Source organism: Ochotona princeps, chromosome 19, assembly GCF_030435755.1.
Source record: "Ochotona princeps isolate mOchPri1 chromosome 19, mOchPri1.hap1, whole genome shotgun sequence".
NCBI classification, from domain to species: Eukaryota; Metazoa; Chordata; class Mammalia; order Lagomorpha; family Ochotonidae; genus Ochotona; species Ochotona princeps.
In genome coordinates this window covers 14501390-14522792 of record NC_080850.1, presented here as the reverse complement: position 1 = coordinate 14522792, position 21403 = coordinate 14501390, and the positions used below count along the sequence as shown (strand labels likewise).

Sequence of the window (21403 nt, the reverse complement as noted above, 5' to 3'; positions counted from 1 at the left end):
TGAAATCAAGGCCCAGAAAAGGAGAAGGGCTTTTCTCTAAGAGGAAAGAGTAGAGATAGGATTTGAACCTAGGATGGCTTATCCAGAATCCTGTAACTATATAACCAAGTAGCTGGTTGACCTTGACAGAGTTCTTTTGCTCCTCTAGAGGGCTGGACAACTTCATATTTCAAACAAGCACACAAGTTCTATAACCCTATGAAAATACATTACACGTCTGTGACCTTGTATATTTTGTAATTTTGTTTTACCCACACATTCAAATGCTGTATTTCACAGCTGCTCATTCTGTTTTAGTCAATTATGTAGATTAGCCCACCCCAGACAAGCAAATTCAGGCCTCTCCCAGAGGAGTCCCACTTAATATTCTCCCCTGATTGAAGGTCTCCCTCGGCATTTTCACCATCTTATCCTCTTGATTTACCTCCACAGAGGACTTCTGCTTAAATTAAAATCTCTAAACTCATACATAATTGTTTTTAAAAGCTCTTGAAAAGTCCTCATATAGAGTCACATGCACTACTATACTCAACTTTATAATCACCCAAAAAAGTAAGATTGCTAGCAATCATGTTCCCATTTGATAAATCATGCATTTCAGATTAGAGCTATTTGTACTCTTCTGCAGCTGTTTGGCCTTCTGTGACTCTGTTTCTGGAATCTTATTCTTAGCAAAGACAAAGTACTACTCAGGTTTATGCCATTAGCGGAGGCACTGTTATGCAGGACATTTTCTGACTTTGCATGCCTATGAACTTCAAACAGGACTATCTAATAAAATCTTATCACATGAGTGTGTAAATCCTACTCAGTAAAAATATTAATAGATACAGACATGCCATCCTAAGTTTTCACTACTCTTGTTGTCCAATCTTTACCTTGCCATACTTCCAAATAGTATATTCCTGTTACTCTCATCTAAAAGTCTTACATTCATCTCAGTAAAATTATCTCCTATTCTAAGGTATGACATCAAAGAAGCCTGATTTCTCTGTCAAAAAAATTGTTTTACATTTTGATTGATTGCCTAACAAAGATTTTAGGATTTTGAAACATCATAAGAAATCCCAATGAGCCACAGTCCCTTACAGACTAGAATGACATATACTAAGATGAGATTCTCTTATTGGATAGGAAAATAATTTTTTTCCTCAATGAAAAACAGTATTTCAATATGCTGGACAGTTTTTCATTGCAGTCATTAAAGCATACAAAATACTTTATTTTGATATGTGGCTCACCATGGAGTCACGCTATTTCAGAACAAATCATTAGTTTTACCTTATTCTTTTCATTTATGTCAACAAACATTTTAAAGAGCAGCTCATAGATATTGTTGCTCAGGTAAACAGTGGCAGACTTAGAATTTCAGCTGAACTCCTTTGCTTTTCCCATAAAACTCTTTTAATTAACCTTTTACTTTTCTCAAATATCTTTAAATAAAAATATAAACTACACAAACTGCATGTCTCCATCTGTCTCTCCAGTTGCCTGCCTCCCTCCAACACTGAGTCTCAAGCCCCTTGGACCTCATCTATTGGGCCTTCCCACACTGGCTCCCTGGTTCTATGACATCCTAGTGGATTTGGTCAATGAGAGAAGAGCTGGAGTTTGCGGGGCAGAGGAAATATTTGGGACTTCTCTCCACGTTCCCTTTCTTGAAACCACCATTTCCTCACCTCTTTTCAAGACTGGACAGCCAGGGGATCCTGCCGGTCCGTCACTGCAAAGGAAAGGGTGCTGTTTTCCTTCTTTGTCAAAAAGTCCTTTTACTACACTCTCTGCAAATTATCCCATTTTCACTGTGCCATCTGTTTCCTGTCAGGTCCCTGGCTGGCAGAAAGCATTATAGAGAAATATTTAAAATATGAGATTCTTTCAGGTAGGTTGTCAAAAACAAACAAACAAACAAACAAACAACAAAACTCACTGCATTTCCTGCATCTTTTGTCTTGTGACATTGGAGGAAGAAGAAAAGAGGTCTCTTAAATGAACTGCATCCTCTTTATCACCCTGCTCTCAGTGTCATCAGCACCTACCCTAGGAAGCCTTGCTGCACAATTTTGACAACAGCAGCTCCCAATTCTGATTTATTTTCGTCTCCAGTTTTATTTTCTTCATGCTTTTCACTACGTGAGATTATCCTGTGTATGTATTTGTTTAATAGCTACTTTTCTGTCTCCCCGGGGGAGACTTACGGTCTAAGACTATTCTGTGGATTAAAACCATGTTTATTGCAAAGGCTGCTTATTAAAAATCATCAGCTGTTAAGAAAAGGGAGTAAAGGCGGATTAGTTGAGGAAAGATGCTGAACTGTAACACAAGACGCCAAACAGTGGGGCCTCACTCATGCCAGCATGGGAGTTTTTGCACGAGGGTCGTTAACTAGATTTCCCCATGGGATGAACATGTATGGCCTTTAGAGCACTCCTCATTGCTATCACACACTCGTGAAACTTTTCAGGCAGGACAGCACCAGATGACTGAAGCAGAAATAAACCCAATTCCTGAATTCTTTGTTTTTCTCTCCCTTTATAACAACAGAACGCACGAGAAATTCATTAGACAATATGTTTTGTGGTTGATCAGCCTCTCACATACCCTCACACACATTTTCCATACAGTCCATGCTGGCAACTCTTCTCTTAACCATTAACATAAAATAAATTTATTGATGCTGTTATTGCCGCTTTCATTTTTTAAAAAGTTACTCAAAGCTGCCCCCTCCCTCCCGGGACATCTTGGAAACAGAGTGTACCTCTGACAACACAATCCACAAATGCCAAGTCTCCCATCTTTCAGCCACTCGGATCAAGAATGCTAAAACATTTCTAAGTCATTTTCACAAGTTAAACATTACGTTTCTTGAATAAAACTGGCATTAAATATATGCAAAAACACTTACTGCTCTCAGAAACCCCAAATTTGCCTCAGCACTACAAGCTAAATCATGATAATTATTGTCCATCTAGTTAGCAAGAAAATAAAGAATATTCTGACATTCGATGCAGCAGAGTGTGCAGGACACAGGTCCTAATGCATACGTTGTAAGGAGGAACTGATTCAGACTTTCTAGAAGGCAAGTTGGCAACATTAATCAGCTCACTAAATATATGAAATTGGCTCCCCAAATCCTACTATACGAAGTTATTGTGAAAGTGAGATATTATTACAAAAACATAGCATAAAGGTGATAAGCACAACTCTATTTATAATCAGGTAAAAATGAAAATATTATATACACCATATTTCTAGCATTATTAAATAGAATTTTTATATGCCTAATGACAGGAAACTTAAAAAACTTCATGGAAATAAAATTAAAATATATTTTGATATTAAAAAAATTTAATCTATACATGAAGATTTTCAGTTAATGGAACATGGAGGCTATGGGAAAAAAGTATGAATTTCAAAAGCTTTTTGCAACAAAATGAATGTATCATAATTCAAATTTACTTGAGTTTTTTTAATTCCCCTCGCTATATAACAATGCTAAAGTGAAGTATGATCTGGTCACATGATACAATTATGATCCGTTGAGTGGGGGCCCTAAATGGTGGTATAACCAGTTAAGCTGCCACCTGTGCCAACAGCTTCCCACATGAGTGCTTCTTAGAATCCCACCTGCTCACAGTCCATTTCCCTGCTGAGAATACAGTACAGGCTGGTCCAACACCTTGGGCCCCTGCCACCCATGAGGGTACCTGGATGAAGGGCCTGACTTCTGGCTTCAGCCTGGCCCAGCTCTCACCTTAGTGCCCATTTAGGGAGTGAAACAGCAGATCAAAGGTTTCTTTCCCCTTATCTTTCTCAATCTCTCCCTTTCTCTGCAATGCTGCCTTTCAAGTAAATTGATAAATTAAAAAAAAAATACTTTGAACAGAAAGTTTGAGAACAGGGGAAAGTTTTCTTGACAAGAGAAACGAACATAAAAAAAAGTTACAAAGCAATTTGTGCCACATGATGGCATATTACTTAAAATACATATTTTACATAAGTACACTAGAATAAGCAGTGAAAATAACTGGTTTTTATTTTTAATACTTTCTGTACTTTCATATTTTCAATAATTACTGTATATATCCTTCTCTCTGAAAAATGTTATGAATATAATTCTCCCTATTTGCATAAGTTTCTACCCAGTTTATTCTCTTTATGACAGCATTTAATAATGCATGAGATACTCATATTCCTGACCAACACCGTTGGTCCGCGTTAACTGTGTCAAATGTAGACACTTCAAATAAGTTCCAAATGCCACTAAAATGTTAGTGGAAATATCATCATTTCATTATGCATTCTCAGAGTAAAAAGATGATTAAATGATATCTATTCAAATATCTTCCTGGTGATTTAATTCCTTCCATAAGACCTCTATAATTATTGTTCTGATAAATCTTTTCAGTGATTTGCAACTCGCTCATTTGAAAGGCATCTATTCCATTTTTGGAAAACCATGATCACCAATTTTTTTTCCTGTATTTTAGATCACTTTGAATTTTTTTTTAAATTCTAAATTTTTTATTCAAGTTCTATGTAGCTTTTCTGTGTATGGATTTTTTCTTTTTCTTCCTAGTGATTCAATAGTCTTCCATATTCTGTCACTAAAGTAATCATTTATATTGTTATTTCTTAAACTGCTTTTGTATCTAAAAACTCTTCTGACATATAAAAAAATTCACCATTCAGTAGTTTCAAATTTTATGAATGCATCAGTAACTGATGGACATACTATAAGATATAGTCTACATTTTCCATGGAAACAATGAAATGCCTTCTTTGGCTCTCTAAACTGTCAATTTTCCAAATGCAATAAATGGTGAAGATGTGGATAAATCAGGATCATCATAATTGCTGGCTAGAAAATAAATCAATTTAACCTTTCATAAAGGGCATTTGGGATTATCAAGCACATTTCCCAATTAGGTTCAGAAGTAACTTATCCATGCAAGACAACAAAAGACAGAGATGCGTGACAAGTATGTCATCACTGCAAGACTCATACAAAGAGAGAATGTTTATGTTGAAAACAATGTAAAATAAAAATCACTAAAATATTATTATAGCACATCAATGATAAGGCAACACTAGATTAAAATTAAATTTGATAATAGGAGATATCAGAAGAGAAATGGCATATGACACTGTCTCCATATGAACAAATGCATTTCATTTAATCTCAGATTTGGTAACAGGGTGGAAAGAATGAGAGGATGGACAACCAAATTAAACAGTAGCTATTGGGCCAGGCGCGTGTGCTGGGATCCCATAGGGGCACGTGTTTGTATCCTGGTGCCACGCTTCCCATCCAGCTCCCTGCTCATGGCCTAAGAAAGCGGTCGAGGATGGCCCATGGGCCTTGGGACCCTGCACCCGTGTGGGAGACCCAGAAGAGGCTTGAGACTCCTGACTTCTGATTGGCGCAGCTCTGGCCATGGAGAGAGTGAATCAATGCACAGAAGACTTTCTTTTCTGTCTCTCCTCCTCTCTGTATATCTTTCCAATAAAAAAATAAAATAAATCTTTAAAAAAAAAGAGTAGCTATGACACAAATAGTTTTCCAATCTCCTATTAAGACCTTGTATTTTCTCCATCTCTGTGTTGTTTTCTCAAAAGAAAAGAAATCAAAATGGCTTCATAATGCAGTAAAAATCTAACAACTACCAAAACCTGTTGATTACTGCTTAACAAAAATGTCTGGATGAGCTGTGTTGTTATAAATGAAAAAAAAACCAGAGTGATAGATGTAATAATAGCCTCCATTTATATGGAAAGCTCAAGAGAAGAACAATGCTCACATTTTCTCCTGTGGACCAGAGCACTTCACTCATAAATCCTAACAAGAAGGACATAAGTTAAATAGAAAGATGACTGGGCTGAGAGTGAAGGCTATAAAACAATGAAATGACTCTCCAGGGCAGATGGCAGAGTTCCCTTTGTGAGGATGTGGAAACAAAAGGTTCACCTCTTCTTGATGCAGGAGGGCCCATGCACAGTACGAGGACGATCTCAGTGACAGTGTGAACTTCGTGGTTCACTAAAGCAGCCGTACTCTTTCATTCCCAGCAACTGAAGCAAATGCCTAAATCGTTGGCGCTCTCAGTACACCTCTGCTGCTCTGTCTTGTAATGGATTTTTAGCTTAATAAAACAGACACTAATGCTAGCAGTTTCTAGATGTAATTACATATCTAAGAGGTTCTAATATAGCCCATAAACATGAAAGCATGTCAATACACGCTTAATTATACCAAAGGCCAGGAATAAGGATAGTTCTCGCAGGTGATTAACAAAATGGTTCAGGAGCATGACATGTTAGTTATAATTTCCATGCTCTGTGTTCACATTAGTGGAGGCATTCATGGTGGCAGAATACTACAATGCTGCTAATGAGTAATTATTTCTAAAGCAATTTAAAAAAATGATTAAGATACAATGCAACACTGTGACACAACTGATTTTACATTGGCTTGTAAACAGCCTTCCTGATTTTCTCAAACCCTCCCATGCCATCTGAAAGCATTTTAGACTCTGTAAAACTCAGAGGTGGAAAGACAGAATCACCAAATGTGTGCCACTCCTGAGAGAAACACAAGGCAATATGCTAATGGTTTCCAATGTTTAATGAAGAGTTTTTGTGTGGATTTGCTGTTTACATCTTTATATAATGAGATAAACAGATATTAAACTGCCTATTGAAGTTCACTAAAGCCACACATCTTACATAGATACTTTTGGATCTTTGTGAAAAAAAAAAAAAAACAGATGAAATTGACTTACTTAACAAAAATCACCAATACAAAACAATGCTATTAGCTGTGAACCTCAAGTTGTATGTAAGATCTCCAGACCTGCTCATCCTATGTATCCTTTGCTCTCTTCCCATTCCAAGTGCTATAATAAACCCTGGGAACCAGCTTTATACTGTACCAGTTAAGAGGGTAAAGCAAGTGTTAGGTGTTGATTCAGCTAAGATATGTATTAATTTAAGTCAGTTTAAAGTTTATTCATCTGAAAGAGAGGAAGAGTTGATATTTGCTTGGGCATTTATGGAATTTCCAGGCTGAATTTGAGAGTTCAATCAATCTGTCACACTGATGGCACAAACTTATCACATCCAACTTCCAGGACCTAAAGTAGCAGGTATCTAGATTCAGGATCCAGAACTTAGAGACTTCAGTATGGCATGTGAAATCTTAACCACACCTTAATCACTAGGCCAAATGCCTGCCCCAATAATACGCAACATTGTAACCTAAAATTTAATAACAATAAATGAGTTGACCAACAGAAATTACTCATAGAAAGTTTTCATTCCATATGATGGTTAATAATTACGGTATTTAACCTTACAAACCTTGAAATAAAAATTGATAAGCAATAGAAATTAGCCTAAGAAGACATTAATTTTTCTGACAGCAAAAACAGTATGTATCCTCTCTGAGCGTCAGTTATAATAGCACAACAATAACTGCACCTGCCTCTGGATACTGCATAAGGACTGACACAATGCAAAGAAATAGTTTAACTATACATATAAAATTATACATTTTAACTCATGTGAATTACCATTTGACGCCATATGTTAAGTAAAAACAGCGAAATAAGATCCCCAACAGAGAAAGTTATTGGAACTTGAAGCAGTTATTACCAAAAAAAGGTGAGCTATAAACTAGACAATGAAATACATACAAGATTATGAACAATACACCAGATTTTACTAGAAAAAAATTGTAGCTTTAAGATTTCCCAATCAGAATGAAGCAGTATGAAAATATGAGCCAGTAAAGACTGGTTAAGTGAATGGAGCAACTTGACTGGTGTGTAAATTTGTTGACATTTGAACCTGATGAAAAGTAGATGAAGAGACTGTGATTGATCTTTAAAAGTTTCATGCTAACTAGTTTACCATTTTTCCTCTGACAATTGCCTAGCATGATTACAACATAATACAGAAAAGAAAACATGAAAGTTGTGGGATATTCAAGTTCAATCAATGAGTCACAAACTCATATGCTCTGGACAATCACAGTTTCGGCCTCCATAAAATGAGAGGATTCAACGCCAAACAGTACAGAACAGTGCAGATGGCAGTCAATGTGAGAACATGTGCAGTATCTACACAAGGGATCAATTTCCTAGCCTTTGCTTATTGTTGTATGGAAAATAGGACCCCATGTTTCTGATCAATAGAATTACTAAGTCAATAAAAAATTTAAGAATGGAAAAAGTGTATTTGCTAAAAGCACTCTGTTGTCCAAATAAAATGCTGCATGAGTGATACCTATCTTGAGTGACATTATGAAGCCCTTAATAGAACCTGTGATTTAAAAATGTGGAAGGGAAACAAGCTCACATGACACTGAGTTAATCTCCCCAACTGACAGAAAGAGAGAGTCAGAACTACAAAGTTAACTCCACTGAAGATCAAGAGAACTCACTGTTAGTGATTTATTCCAATCAGCACTGATCCATGTGACACACGCCTAGTGCCAAAGCATGCAAGAAGTTTCAGCACCATCTTAATTTCATGAATATGTATCCTCAATTGTTAGATTATTCTTTAAATGTAGCCTCAAAGGAAACAATGTGGCAAATTAAAAATAATAACAAATAAAAACCAAATGTGTTACATTTCTTGGTTCAGTAGCGAAAAGAACTTGTCTTGAGGATTCATTCAACCCTTCAGACGTGGGTATCAACACCAATATTGACATTTTTTAGTTACACAAGTAGACTAGTATGATCTACTTGTAGACTACAAGTAGACTAGTAGCTGGTCAGTTTGTCTTTAAAATGGAAATGACTATTTAAATGATAAGGAATGAAAATTGGTTAAAAAACAGATTTAATAAAGTCAGGATAGGAAAAAATGATTTAAGAATCTGGAAGTCTTCCATAAGCATTTACAGTCAAGCTCCCTGGAATATGTAACCCAAAACCTAACAGTTAAACTATGTATAAATTATTATCCCACAATAATAAGTAAGTGGCAAAATGAGAACATGGTAAAACAGAAATAAAAACTGATACATTGCAAATGATATTATTATTAAGGCAAATTGCTTTTATAATGCATTAAAGAATACAAGATTGGAAATTATAGTCAGTTTTCAAACTTACAAATGAAATGGAGTGAATTAGCATAAATTTTCAATAACTTGAGTATGATCAAATTTAAGCAAGATTTGTAATAACATGAGTTCTGGATTTACAACTGTGTCTCTAAAAGACACAGAATCAGTATTCTAGAAAGGGGTGGTTAGGTGATAAGTGCAATGATTTTCACCTGTACCTCTGTAAAAGTGGAAACATTACTAATTCCTCTAGCTCTCCATTTCCTTTATGTAAAATCTGGCTAAAATTCTTTTATATTAATGCCAGTGAGAAGTATTATATCAGTTTCATTGAGAAATCAAATGATGATATCTGTGAGGCGCTGAGCACAGCACTTAAATTATTGAGTGTTCTGTAATACATTGTAACTGCTGCCTTCATCCTTGCCAAAGTAAGTATTTTTATTTTTTGTTATAATTACTTTTATAAAGTAGTACTTATTTATTTCATGAAAACTGAAATCATGTGGAGGGCTACACAGCAGTGCCATTGAAAAAAATATGAAATCGCCTTAAAGCCTGTCTCTGCACAGATGCTGTGGGAGTGGGAAAGGGAGGTGGGCTATTCCCAGCTGGGACAGGCTCCAGTTCTAGGCCTCCTGCCTCACTGAGCAAGCCTCCCTACCCAAATGAAAGGGCAATGCTCAGTGCACAACCCAGCCCATGTCTCCCAAGTTCTTACTACTTTCCATCATCCAATCTTCTAGGTGCACAGGTTTTATCCTCCCCCATACTTTGTGTATGTGATATCTTAACCCCCATAAAATAAAAACATGATTATTAAAGGTACCAATGCACAAAAAAAGATCGATACAAAATAAAGTGTATTTTCATATGAAGCATAAAGATGGGCAAGACATAGGAGGTGATAGAAGCCAGCAGAGACGCTAACGGTCAGTACAGAGCAGCGTAACAGTGTCCAGAAGGGCCAAGGACACTTCTGGAGCTGCAAACTTTGCGCACTTTAATCTGTGGACTGTTACTTTCCTATGGTCCTCCCAAGTTTATCAAGCTTAGAAACTGAACTTTTTTACAGACATATATTTCAAAAAGCTGTTAGAAGTTACATTACAATTAAGAGTTTAAACGTATGCACTCTTGGGGTTGGTGTGTCGCCTCAATCAGCTAATTCTCCAACTAGAAGCACCAGCATCCCATATGGGTACCAGTTTCTGTCTCGGCTGCTCCATTTCCCATCCAGATCTCTGCTTGTGGCCTGGGAAGGCAGTGGAGGACGGCGCAAGTCCTTATGCTGCACCAATATGGGAAACCTGTAAAAAACTTCTAACTCCAGGTTTCAGACCGGCTCAGCTCCAGCCACTGTGGCCAACTGGCGAGTGAACGAGAAGGTGGAAGATATGTCTCTTTCTCTGTAAACCCGTTTTTCAATAAAAACAAACAAATCTTTAAAAAATGCATTCCTATTGGTTTGGTGACAGTAAAAATTGGCATATGCAGATCATGTATATGACTTCTATAGTATAAGCCTACACAACATCTCTTTGAGTTGAAGAGTACTGGTTCACATTGATTATATATACATATGAGTTTTATATACATATATATATATATGCATGTATATATATATAAAACCACATATTATAATATGTAGTTAGCTCATTTGATTTTCAGATGAGATGTTTTGCTTGAAAATGGAGAGCTTATATACAAATTGATTCACTGCAATTTGATATACTTTTTATAAAGCCTGTATTTATTTGAAAGAGTTACAGAGAGATAGAGAATCATTCATCCATTGTGCCACTCACAAATGGCAGAAAGTGCCAAAACACTGCCAGCCAGAAACCAGGAGCTTGTACCTTCTTCTACATCTCCAACACGAGTACAGGAACTCAAGTACTTGGGTTATTTTCCATTGATTTCCCAGGCACATTTGCTGCGAGTTGGATCACAAATGCAGCTGGTGAGACTTGAACCTGTACTCATATGGGATGCCAGCACTGCAGTTAGTGCTTAGCTTGCAGTGCCACAGTATGGGCCCCTAAAATAAGATATTCTTATATGCATGTGGAGGAGAGCAATGATCAGACCAGTATTTATTAAGCCTCTTGTGACTCTATTTGAGTCAAGTATCTGTGTTCCTGGGTCACAAAAGCAGGTAACTCCATCAGGCTTGCTAGATTATCAAGTGAAGACCTTGGATTATCAAGACCTTGGAGATGAAATAAAAAGTTTAGAAATTTGGGGCAACTGGAGAAGCCAGGTCCTTTAGAAAAGTATTTGGGCTCACATTTTAAGAATGATATGTTGACTAACTGAAACGTATTGGTTAAATTCATCCTCTGATCCACAGTTCAACCGCTACCAACCATTCCTGTGCATTAAGCTGTCAGGAAGCCCATGTCTTAGCCTTTCAGACAGGTAAGGCCCTTCATAATTTTTATTGAGTATTTTGTTATTAATGAACACATGTCTTAGAAATAAAGCAAGTTAGGATCAATTTAAATCATATATTATTCAGGTTCTACTTTTGTATAAAATTATATATTCCATCTTTGGGAAAAATTGATCAACCACCTTAGGAAGTCATTTATTGGAGATATTTATTTTCAAATGAATCTGAGGTAGTGTTATCTATCTCATGGTGTTTCATTACTCTTCTTAATGAGAACCCATTGTTAAGAATAAATGAATGTTTATGAGAAACCTGGAAAATACCCTTTATTGTTACGTATTTTGTCCATATAGCTTTTGCAACTGTTAGACAAAACAAGGGGTATTGTAAAGGCATTTCCTGTTGCCATGGAGAGCGTTACTTGATACAACATTTCTGCTTATTCTATTTACTGAAGGTATAAATAGAAAATTGTTACTCTAGATCAGTCATAAATAATACATCCTTAATAAAGTCATCATATCATTCATGCACTCAATGTGCTCAAAGCATTAGAGCATATTTTACAATCCAACTTTTTATTGTTCCATTGTCCTTTTGCACTTAGAAAACATCTTACCATTTTATCCTCGACCTGGCTCTCCTCACTTCTCTGCCTTTAGTCACCTCTTTCTTAGTCTTGACTTTCAGATCATTCAAGTTTGAATAAGTGAAATCAATATAAAACATGGCAATAGCAGCATGTAAGAGGTCAAAAGCTGAAATCCACCTAAATGTCCCCATGTAGAGACTAGTACTAATACTGTATTACACACAAATATGATAAAATTGTGAGGGTTATAAAATGGCAGAACAATTAAATCACCACATAATATTAGGCAATCAAAGCACATTACATAAAGGACATAGAACATAGTCACAATGTGCTGTGGAAATACCAATATTTAGTGAATGCAGAAGGAAATTCTGCCAATTTCTTCAGCTATTCATGATGAATATCACTAGAAGCATAATTATTGAGCTATTTGTCTATTTTTAACAGATATTTAAAAATCCTTCCTTTTCAAAACTTTCCTTGATGAACATGTGTTATTTATACGATGAAAAAATAAACATTTCTATTTAAATGAAAAAAAAAAGAGAGAGAGAGACAGGAGGAGAGAGGAAAAGAGACAGCCACAGAGAGAGGAAATTCTTTCAATAAGCTCTCAGATTTTGGAAGGCAGAGGGCCCAATAATGTTTCAAATGTCCAATGCTTCGTATTTAGAAAACACATACTCTTGCAATAATTCCAACAATTCTGCTGCACACACTATCAGCCCAGAACTATCCTACAGACATGAACCAGAGAACTCCTCCTAAGTTGAATAACTAGAGAACTAAGCAAAATTTCATACCCACAAAGCATATGACTTAAACTTAGACTGTTTTTCTGTAACATAATTGTAATTGCTAAAACAAAGCATATTTTTAAATCATATTTTTGTAGAAAGCTCCAAGATTGGCAATGCAGAGTAATGGTTACAATTTAAAACAACTAGGATTGTAATATTCACTTCTATGGTGCAGTTCTATTATTACTATTCTTGTTACTTTAGGGACATTACCTCATCTTCCTGAAATTTACTTTCTTTTGCAATAAAAATCCTCACCTCTTGGAATGCAGGCATTTAAAACAATTAGTATTGTCCCTTGCACAAAATGACTACTCAACAATCTGAGTTCAAATGAACGGATGAGAACCTGAATGAATGGGAAGGGGGCATGTTAGAAAATATTGTGAGCAAATTATATGTTTTTGTGTCAGTTTGAGCACTATATGTATAATGTACCCGCTTTGTGTACAATATTGTACCCACAGATTATTGGCATCTCTTTTGATGGCCAGGGGTCACAGGTAATGCTTAATGGCAAGTAAGCTAGGTTACTCTTCATGTGGACTTTGAACGAACGACACCAGGGTTCTCCTCCTGCCTGCACAGAGAAATGGGGGTATGTGCGCACTCCTAGTGCTCCGCTGCCTGCAGGGCTTCAGCGCCCTACAGCCTCCTGAATTCCATGGATGGCAGTCACTGAGTGGCCACGGCCTCACACTGCCAAGGATTCCCAGGTAATGGCATCCTGTTTTCCTCAGCCATGCATTTCTTTCTTTCTTTTTTTTTTTTTCAGTCCCCCTCTAGTCCCGCGGCATGTTTCCCATCTGCTCATGCAGATGGTGCTATCCAGAGAATTCAAAAAGTCTGGTGTCCCCAAGGCTCTCCTGATTCAGTTGCTTCTCCTTACCGTTAAACATCTGGGGAAATAAATGAGAAAACAGAAGCCACATGTGGAAGTGTGGGGATGTCACAGCTCATGCAGGGCTTGAGTTCATGTTCAGAGTCTGGTCTGAGGGGAGTGCTGTCCACACAGCTCAGCTCCTACCCTGAGATTCTCCTAATATCAAACCACAGCTGCAGGAGCTCACGGGCCGAAGCCACAGAACTACACTCCTCCCTTTCTCTCCTCTACCACTGATTCTTTGCAGTCAGAAACTACAGTGTGTGATACCTCATTGTAAACTGGGCTTGATGCGTATTTTACACTCTGATCTTATTCATGTCTATGGAAACAGAAGACTTGCAAAGAAGCTAAATGTTGTCTCACTTAATGAGAGCAAATTGATTTTTTTTTTCAGAATTCTGCAATACTGCAGAGGATGAACTTGAGGCAAATATTCTACTTATGATGAAAAACGTTTTTATCTTGGGGAAAAGACAATATTCCCTAAACTTAGCCACAATAAATTTTACAAGAAATATCTGACAAGCTTTTGCTTTCAGTGTTTGTGTTGTGGCATAGTGTGTAAAGTTGCTTTCTGCAAATGATGGCATTCCATAAAGAAGCCAGTTGAGTCCCAGCTGCCCCACTTCTGATGGGGCTCCCTGAAGTAGTGAGTGGCCTGGGAAAAGCAGTGGGCACAGCCCAAATGCTTGGAGCCCTGTGTCCACATGAGAGAAGCAGATGAAGATCCTGACTCCTGGCCTCACCTGGGCACAGTTCGTGCCTTGTAGCTAACTCTATGGGGGTATGTGAAGTGAACCAGCAGATGGAAGGGTTCTCTCGCCCTCTCCCTCTAACTCTGACTTCCAAATAAATAAACACATTTTTGAAAGAAAGCATTTTGTTATGTGGGCTAGGAAGCTAATAGAGGTCACCTAAATACCTCAGGGTAGTTCTCAAGGTATAACTTGGTATCACTTTTCAAATATTGCACTGCCTACAAATGATGAGGCAGCAATGAAAAAATACTACAGTTAGTGGGACTTTCTACACAGATAACTTGCATATGCATTTAAGCCACAATTTTGAAAGCTAAGTTCATGACAACTGCTGATGCTGCCTTTGCCTTAAAAATATCTTCTTATCTGCTGAAATTATCATTACCTGAAGCGCAAGTTCATTGCCAAAGTAATTTTCCTCCCCAATAAGCAGAAACTGCACATACTGTATAAAAGACACAACAATCAGATATTTTTTACCTCGTTAAAACATGATAATCTTTGATAATTGGTTTCTAAATTATATCAGCTTGATTTTATGCTTTTCTTTCTACTTCTATTAATCTGTCCCAGTATGCAAATTCACTATTCACTGCTATTTTGCATGGCTTGCCTACAATGAGAGACGGAGTGACAAATCACCTTGAGGTAAGCCCTGCAGAGACCATGGATCCTACTCAACTGGCACACAGAGCCAGGTGTTCACACCAGTACAAAGTGCTGTGAAGAAATGGCAATTATTCACCCACAGACAGGCATTCAGTAACTAATTCTAAACTGGGTCTTGTGGGACAGCCTCTCTTCAAGTGTATGGGGTGCAGATATTAGGGGATAAAACATGTATCTGGTTCCAGGTAGCTAATGTTCTAGCGGCAACAGGCCCATAAGAATAGCAAGCGAACAAAAATAAACTTACGTGTCTTTAAATAAAATAGAAACAATACGATGTAAAAGATACAAAATAGAAATCCCACTTAATCTTCTGTGAACATGAGTTTGTTCAGCCCTTGGGACATTACGCTTCTATTCTTTTGAACTGGAATACTCATTTACTCCTTAGAGTTCTACCTGTCTGGTAGGTAGTAAAAATATCTTGAGTCAAAGATTTACTCTAAAACCAGGATTCTTCTTTGTCAAATAAGTTTCTTCACCAAATTCATCACAATTTGTAAAGCCCATCGTTTCTCTTAAATATCCTTTTTGGCTGGTGGCTTCCACATTTTCTTCATTTAGTACATGTTTCCGGGGTGGGGACTCTGCCTGACTGATACTCTGCTGCAGCTCCCACGTCCCACACAGAGCAATGAGAGAAACACACTCTCCTCAACAGGAAAACTAAAGGACCAATCATTCATTTGACTACATTGCACCTACTTTATTAAACATGAATCTGTTTCCATTATTTTTTTTTTCCAACCTGCTTTTGGAACACTGCAAACATCCCTAATATTGAGGTACTCAAGATTAGCTACTAGTCTTAGGAAAGCTCTGAGTGCAGCCCTCTCTGCTCTGCCACACCCCAGCCCACGCACAGGCCATGAGACTTTGCATCAAAACGCATCAAAACACTATGTAGGACACAAGCTTTGGAGTCAGGCTTTGAGGGTATTCCTGGATTTGGCATATGTTATACGTTGTGTTGAAGAATGTGTTGAATCTGCCTGAGCCTCAGATTGTTCTTCTCTCTGTCAGTGGAATGAGAGGTCAGTGTTGTGGCTAGAGGGTGAGGCTGCTACCTGACGTGTCATTACACAGCACAGGTACTGCTTTGCTTTTTGCTGCTTCAGTTGACCATCCAGCTTCCTGCTAATGGCCTGGACAAGGGAGCCGGAGAAAGACCAAGTGCCTGGGTGCCTTCACCCAAGTGGCTGCCCTAGATGAAGTGCCTCCCTTTCAACATTAGTTTGTCCCAGTGCTGGCCACTGTACTCATCTGGGGAGTGAATTAGCACATGTGTGATCTCTCTTCCCCCTCTTCATCTCTCCATCTCCCTCTAGCCTCTTCCAAAAACAAATAATTTTTTAGATAATTATTTAATTTTTAACAGATTCCTATATGTTAAATGATATCATTTTGAATGCAGTGTCATTAGTTGTTTTATTAGCAGTAGCAAGTCCATGAAAATAAACCTGATGTGTCTTTGGACTCTAGTTTTCAGATCTTATTCATTCTAACTCGCTCTTCATTTCTCAGTTACCTATCTATGGGCCCAATGCAGTGACCTAGTGGCTAACTCCTAGCCCTGCATACTGCAGGATCCCAGATGGGCGACAGTTTGTGTCCCAGATACTCCAACTATCACCCAGTTCCCTGTTTGTGGCCTGGGAAAGCAGTCGAGCCTTGGGACCCAGCTCCTGCATGGGAGACCCAAGAAGAAACTCCTGGCTCCTGGTTTCAGATCCGCTCAACTCTGGCAGTTGTGGCCACTTGGGGAGTGAAGCAGTGGGGGAAAAAAATCTATCCTCTTTGTGAGTCTGGCTTTCCAATAAAAATTTAAAAATAAACCAATTACCTGGGATTAAACATTTTACTTTTCTTTCCTTTTGCCCAGCACTGGGCACAAAGCTGCCACACAGTAGGATTTACCATCACCATACTTGTTGTAAAAGCATGTTTCCTAGTTATCATGATGGAAAAGTAGAAAACATTGTACACAAATAATAATAAATAGTCCTTTTATGATTAACTTATTTTTATTGGAAAGACAGATTTGTAAGAGAAAGGAAAGCCAAAAAGATCTTCCATCTGCTGGCTGACTCCTACAATGGCAGGAGCCAGGGACGATCCAAAGCCAGGAGCCAGGAGCTTCTTCTGGGTCTCCCACACTGGTGCAGGGTCCCAAGGGTTTGGGCCATTCTCAACTACTTTCCCAGGCCACAGCAGGGAGTTGGGTGGGAAGTACAGTGGCAGGGACATGAGCTGGCACCCATATGGGATCTTGGCAAATGCCAAGCGAGGACTTTAGCAACTAGGCTATGTTGTTGGGCTCAACAAATTAACCTTTTTTTTTTTTAAGATTTATTCATTTTTTTTTTGAAAGTCAGATATACAGAGAGGAAGAAAGAGAGGAAGACCTTCCACCCACTGATTCACTCCCCAAGTGGCTGCAATTGCCAGAGCTGAGACAATCTGAAGCCAGGAGCCGGAAGCCTCATCCGGGTCTCCCACGTGGGTGCAAAATCCCAAGGTTTGGGACTTTTGGGTTATCTTCAACTGTTTTCCCAGATCACAAGCAGGGAGCTATTGGGCCACAGGAACACAAACCAGTGCCCATATTGGATCCTAGCACATACAAGGTGACCACTTTAGCCACTATCCTGAATATGTACAAGTTACTTCACTAATCTTACCCTGAATATGTACAAGTTACTTCACTAATTGATTTACTAGCATTTGTACTTCCCACGCTCCCTCAACTCCCATATCATATAAGGCATACACTATTAGGCCTTTTTGATTATTGAGAAAGCTGAAGTTTGTCTTGATGGACTATCGATGCTGTGTCCTTGAGACATACAGTGAAACAAACTCTTCCGAACTCAAATCCATGTGATTAACACTCTGCAATCCTTCTATTCCAGTGGCTCCATTGTGGATTTTTTTGGCCTCATTATGAAATTATGCAAAATGCTGCCAAATATTCTGATGCTAGAAGATAGTCTAGCCTTTTACAGAGTCTCCCCTAGTTGTCAGCTATTACACTTGCTAAAATATAAAGTCCTAATTATTTTCCACATTGTGGCCAGTGGGAATAATTCAACATGGAATTGTATCTTTCTCTAAGTATTTATGTCCATTTAGCATGTTTCTGCCTTTTATTCTGTCTATAGGAGTGAAGATAAAGAGCTACTTCTGAGAAGTCAAACAGCCTGAACATTTCAGAATGTGGTGAATGTGATCTGAGCTATTAGTCTATTCTACTGGTTCACTTTCCAAAGAGAATTGTCTGCTTTGTTTGTGAACTCCAAAATTAAGAGGTAGAAATTGATTAGAACTCTTTCCTTATCAATCTTTTTTGCAATGCAAATACTTAAAAATTTTATCAGGAGACCTTCAACAAAAATTTCAGGAGGTTATTTCTACAGGTTGAATACATTGCTTTCTTTTTTCTTTGTTTTTCCCCACAGGGAGCAGGCCAGAAATTACTATCTACTACTTGTCGCTCAATATAAGTTTACATTATTTTAGCACATTTGGGATCTTCCCCAAGAGTGTGGTAGACACTTTCTTGAAGCTTTGGATCAAGGTGTGTGGTTAAGTCATCTATACTTTCTGCTTAAGGACAAGAATCAACGCTAGATAGTTAGAGATAAGAATTTATTTCAAAAGGAGAAGGAGGCTTATACTTTATAGAAATAAATGTCTACAGATTATCTGGCGATATTATTCTTGCATTGCAAACCATAAATTGGATTTCTCAACCCACAGACAACTGGTGAGCAGGGAACTCTGGGAGGGCATCTCAGAGAGCTGGAAGCCATCCCGAGACATGGTCCTGAAGGCCCTTCCACATGGCCTCCGCATGTCCAGTATGGATTTTCATCTTTAACTGACTCAACCATAACTTAATCTAATCATGCAGTGGCCATTCTCCCCACTCTCCCATGAAGTCTTTAATTATCCTGAAACTATATATCATGAGTATATAATTTTGAAGCAGAACAGAATTTCAAAACTCCTCTACCCTAAATGAAAAAGGTCAATGCAAAGAACTGCACTTAAACTTGAGAGTTCAGAAAAATTATACAGAAATGACCTTCCATGTGTAAGCATTTCTCCTAAAGGGTGAAATAAATGATACTGAGTTATGCCTTGAAATGCACTATGGGTTAGTCAGAAACAGTGTGTAGGCTCCCATCGCAGAGTTCTTTTAAAACAAAGAGAGCTACACTAACCCACTGGGTTCTTGATGAGCAGACAGAAAGCTCCCATCTGTCACTTCACCACTGAGAAGTCCACAACAGCCAGGGCTGGGCTGGGACTGAAGTGGGCAGCGAGAGGCTGGCACTGCTGCCTCCCAGAGTCTGTCTGCACTTGTGTGAGATGCTAAGCAATCAAAACAAGAAGTCTACTACACAATGAGAACATCTTAACACCTTGGCCAAATGACTGACTGCTCCCTTCATAATTTTCTGAGTGGTAACTACAACATCTCTCTCTCCAGAAGGAAAATGAATGATGACACCAAGTTTCTTTCTCATACCTTAGAATGTAGTATTCCATTCTCCTTTCGTCAATATTTTGAATACCTGCATCTGAGGAATTCTGCCTTCATCTTTCTGGACAAAGACTAAATTTTTTTCAGATTCTGGGGACATGAGTGAAACAACGGACTTTGTGTTCAGTCCCAAACTCTCTCACTAGCTATTTACTTACTCCCCTCAAATCTTAGTTTCCTCAACTATAAAGCATCGATAATCACAACCCACTTCACAGAACTGTTGAATTTATACATGAGATGATAAATAAAAACTGAAAGACAGGAAGCACTCGATAAATACTGCTGCTAACAACACTACTGCTTCAACCAAAAGACTGCTCATTTAATTTGGCTTTAAATATGTTTCTAATTAAATCTTGGTATGAAATCAATTTACTACAGAGACTTTATATTTCATTGCCTATTTACCATGTAAGCATCATAGCAAAAGCTAACAATTAAATCAGCTAACTTCATGGGATCTGAGTGGTCCAACTCTGATTGGAGAAAGTGTAATCTTTATATAAATGTGAAGATTAAGCCACATTGTTTCAAAGTATAATTTATGGAACTCCCACCTGGTGTTCTTTTTTAACAGAAGACCAAAAAAAAGAAAAAAAAGGTAAGTGCTCTATCTCTGCGTCATATACACAAACACACACAGATATGTATGTTTATTGGCATTTCCATGTGTGTTTTCAAAAATCCACAGAAAAAGGAATTAAAGGTTTTGTTTTGGTGTCAAATATTGTTTTGAAATCCATGTAGAGTTTCTCATAATACAAATTTTCCTTGTATTCTATAAAAACCCTTTGCACTCAAATTTTGTACTAAAATTAACTATTCATTTTAATTTCATTTTTTAACATGTATTTACCTATTTATTTGAAAGGCCTCAACAACTCATGGTAGGCTGGACCAAACCCAAAAGCTCAAACTCCATCTAGAAACCCACTTAGGTGGTAGGGTCCCCAGTAGTTGGGTCATCTTCTTCTGCTTTCCTGGGCACATAAGCAGGAAGCTGGGGCGGAAGCAGAGCAGCCAGGACTTGAGCTGGCACTCTTACAGCAGGTGGTGCTGTTGCAAGGGTCAGCTTAACCTGCTGTACCAGACCTCTAGTCCCTAATTCGGTTCTCTGCTGACTTTCTGAGGCAGTCTCGCACAGACACATACACACAGCAGCAGCAACAACTTCTAACACTTACTGAAGGAAAGCGTCAGTAAGTGTTTAAAAGGAAGATCCTTTTTCCTTCCCTTTTTAGTATTCTGATTACATGGAGGATTCACTTCTAAGGAAACCATGAATATGCAAGTGTTACCTTGGAATGTGCTATATTTAACAAGCTATATATACAGATATATTCACAAGACTGTGAATAACATATCCTCAATGCACTTCAATGCTTCTTCCCCTTACAGAAAAGGGCTGCTTCAATGAAACTACTGTACTCATTCTTCGTGTCTGTAAAACAGGATCAGTAATGTTCCTGGGGGTGCAGCTGGCTTTATCCAGGCCTCACGTCCCCTAGGAGGGCCTGGGCCGTTCCTCCTTCCTGCAGCAGTGCCCTTACCACCTTAGCTTGCAGTGTCTCAGTCACCTTCATTTCTGATATCAGTGCACACACTAATAACCAGGGATCCATCCAGTTTGTAGCATAGGACACTTTTCATTACCAAAACAAGATGGGTC

At 38.1% G+C, this 21403-nt stretch overlaps 1 protein-coding gene across 3 annotated transcripts in view; it reads right to left on the bottom strand.

Moving 5' to 3' along the window:
• GABRB2 (gamma-aminobutyric acid type A receptor subunit beta2) overlaps positions 1-21403 on the bottom strand; it is a 204734-nt gene that overhangs the window by 90430 nt on the left and 92901 nt on the right. The gene's annotated exons all lie outside the window — the stretch shown is intronic.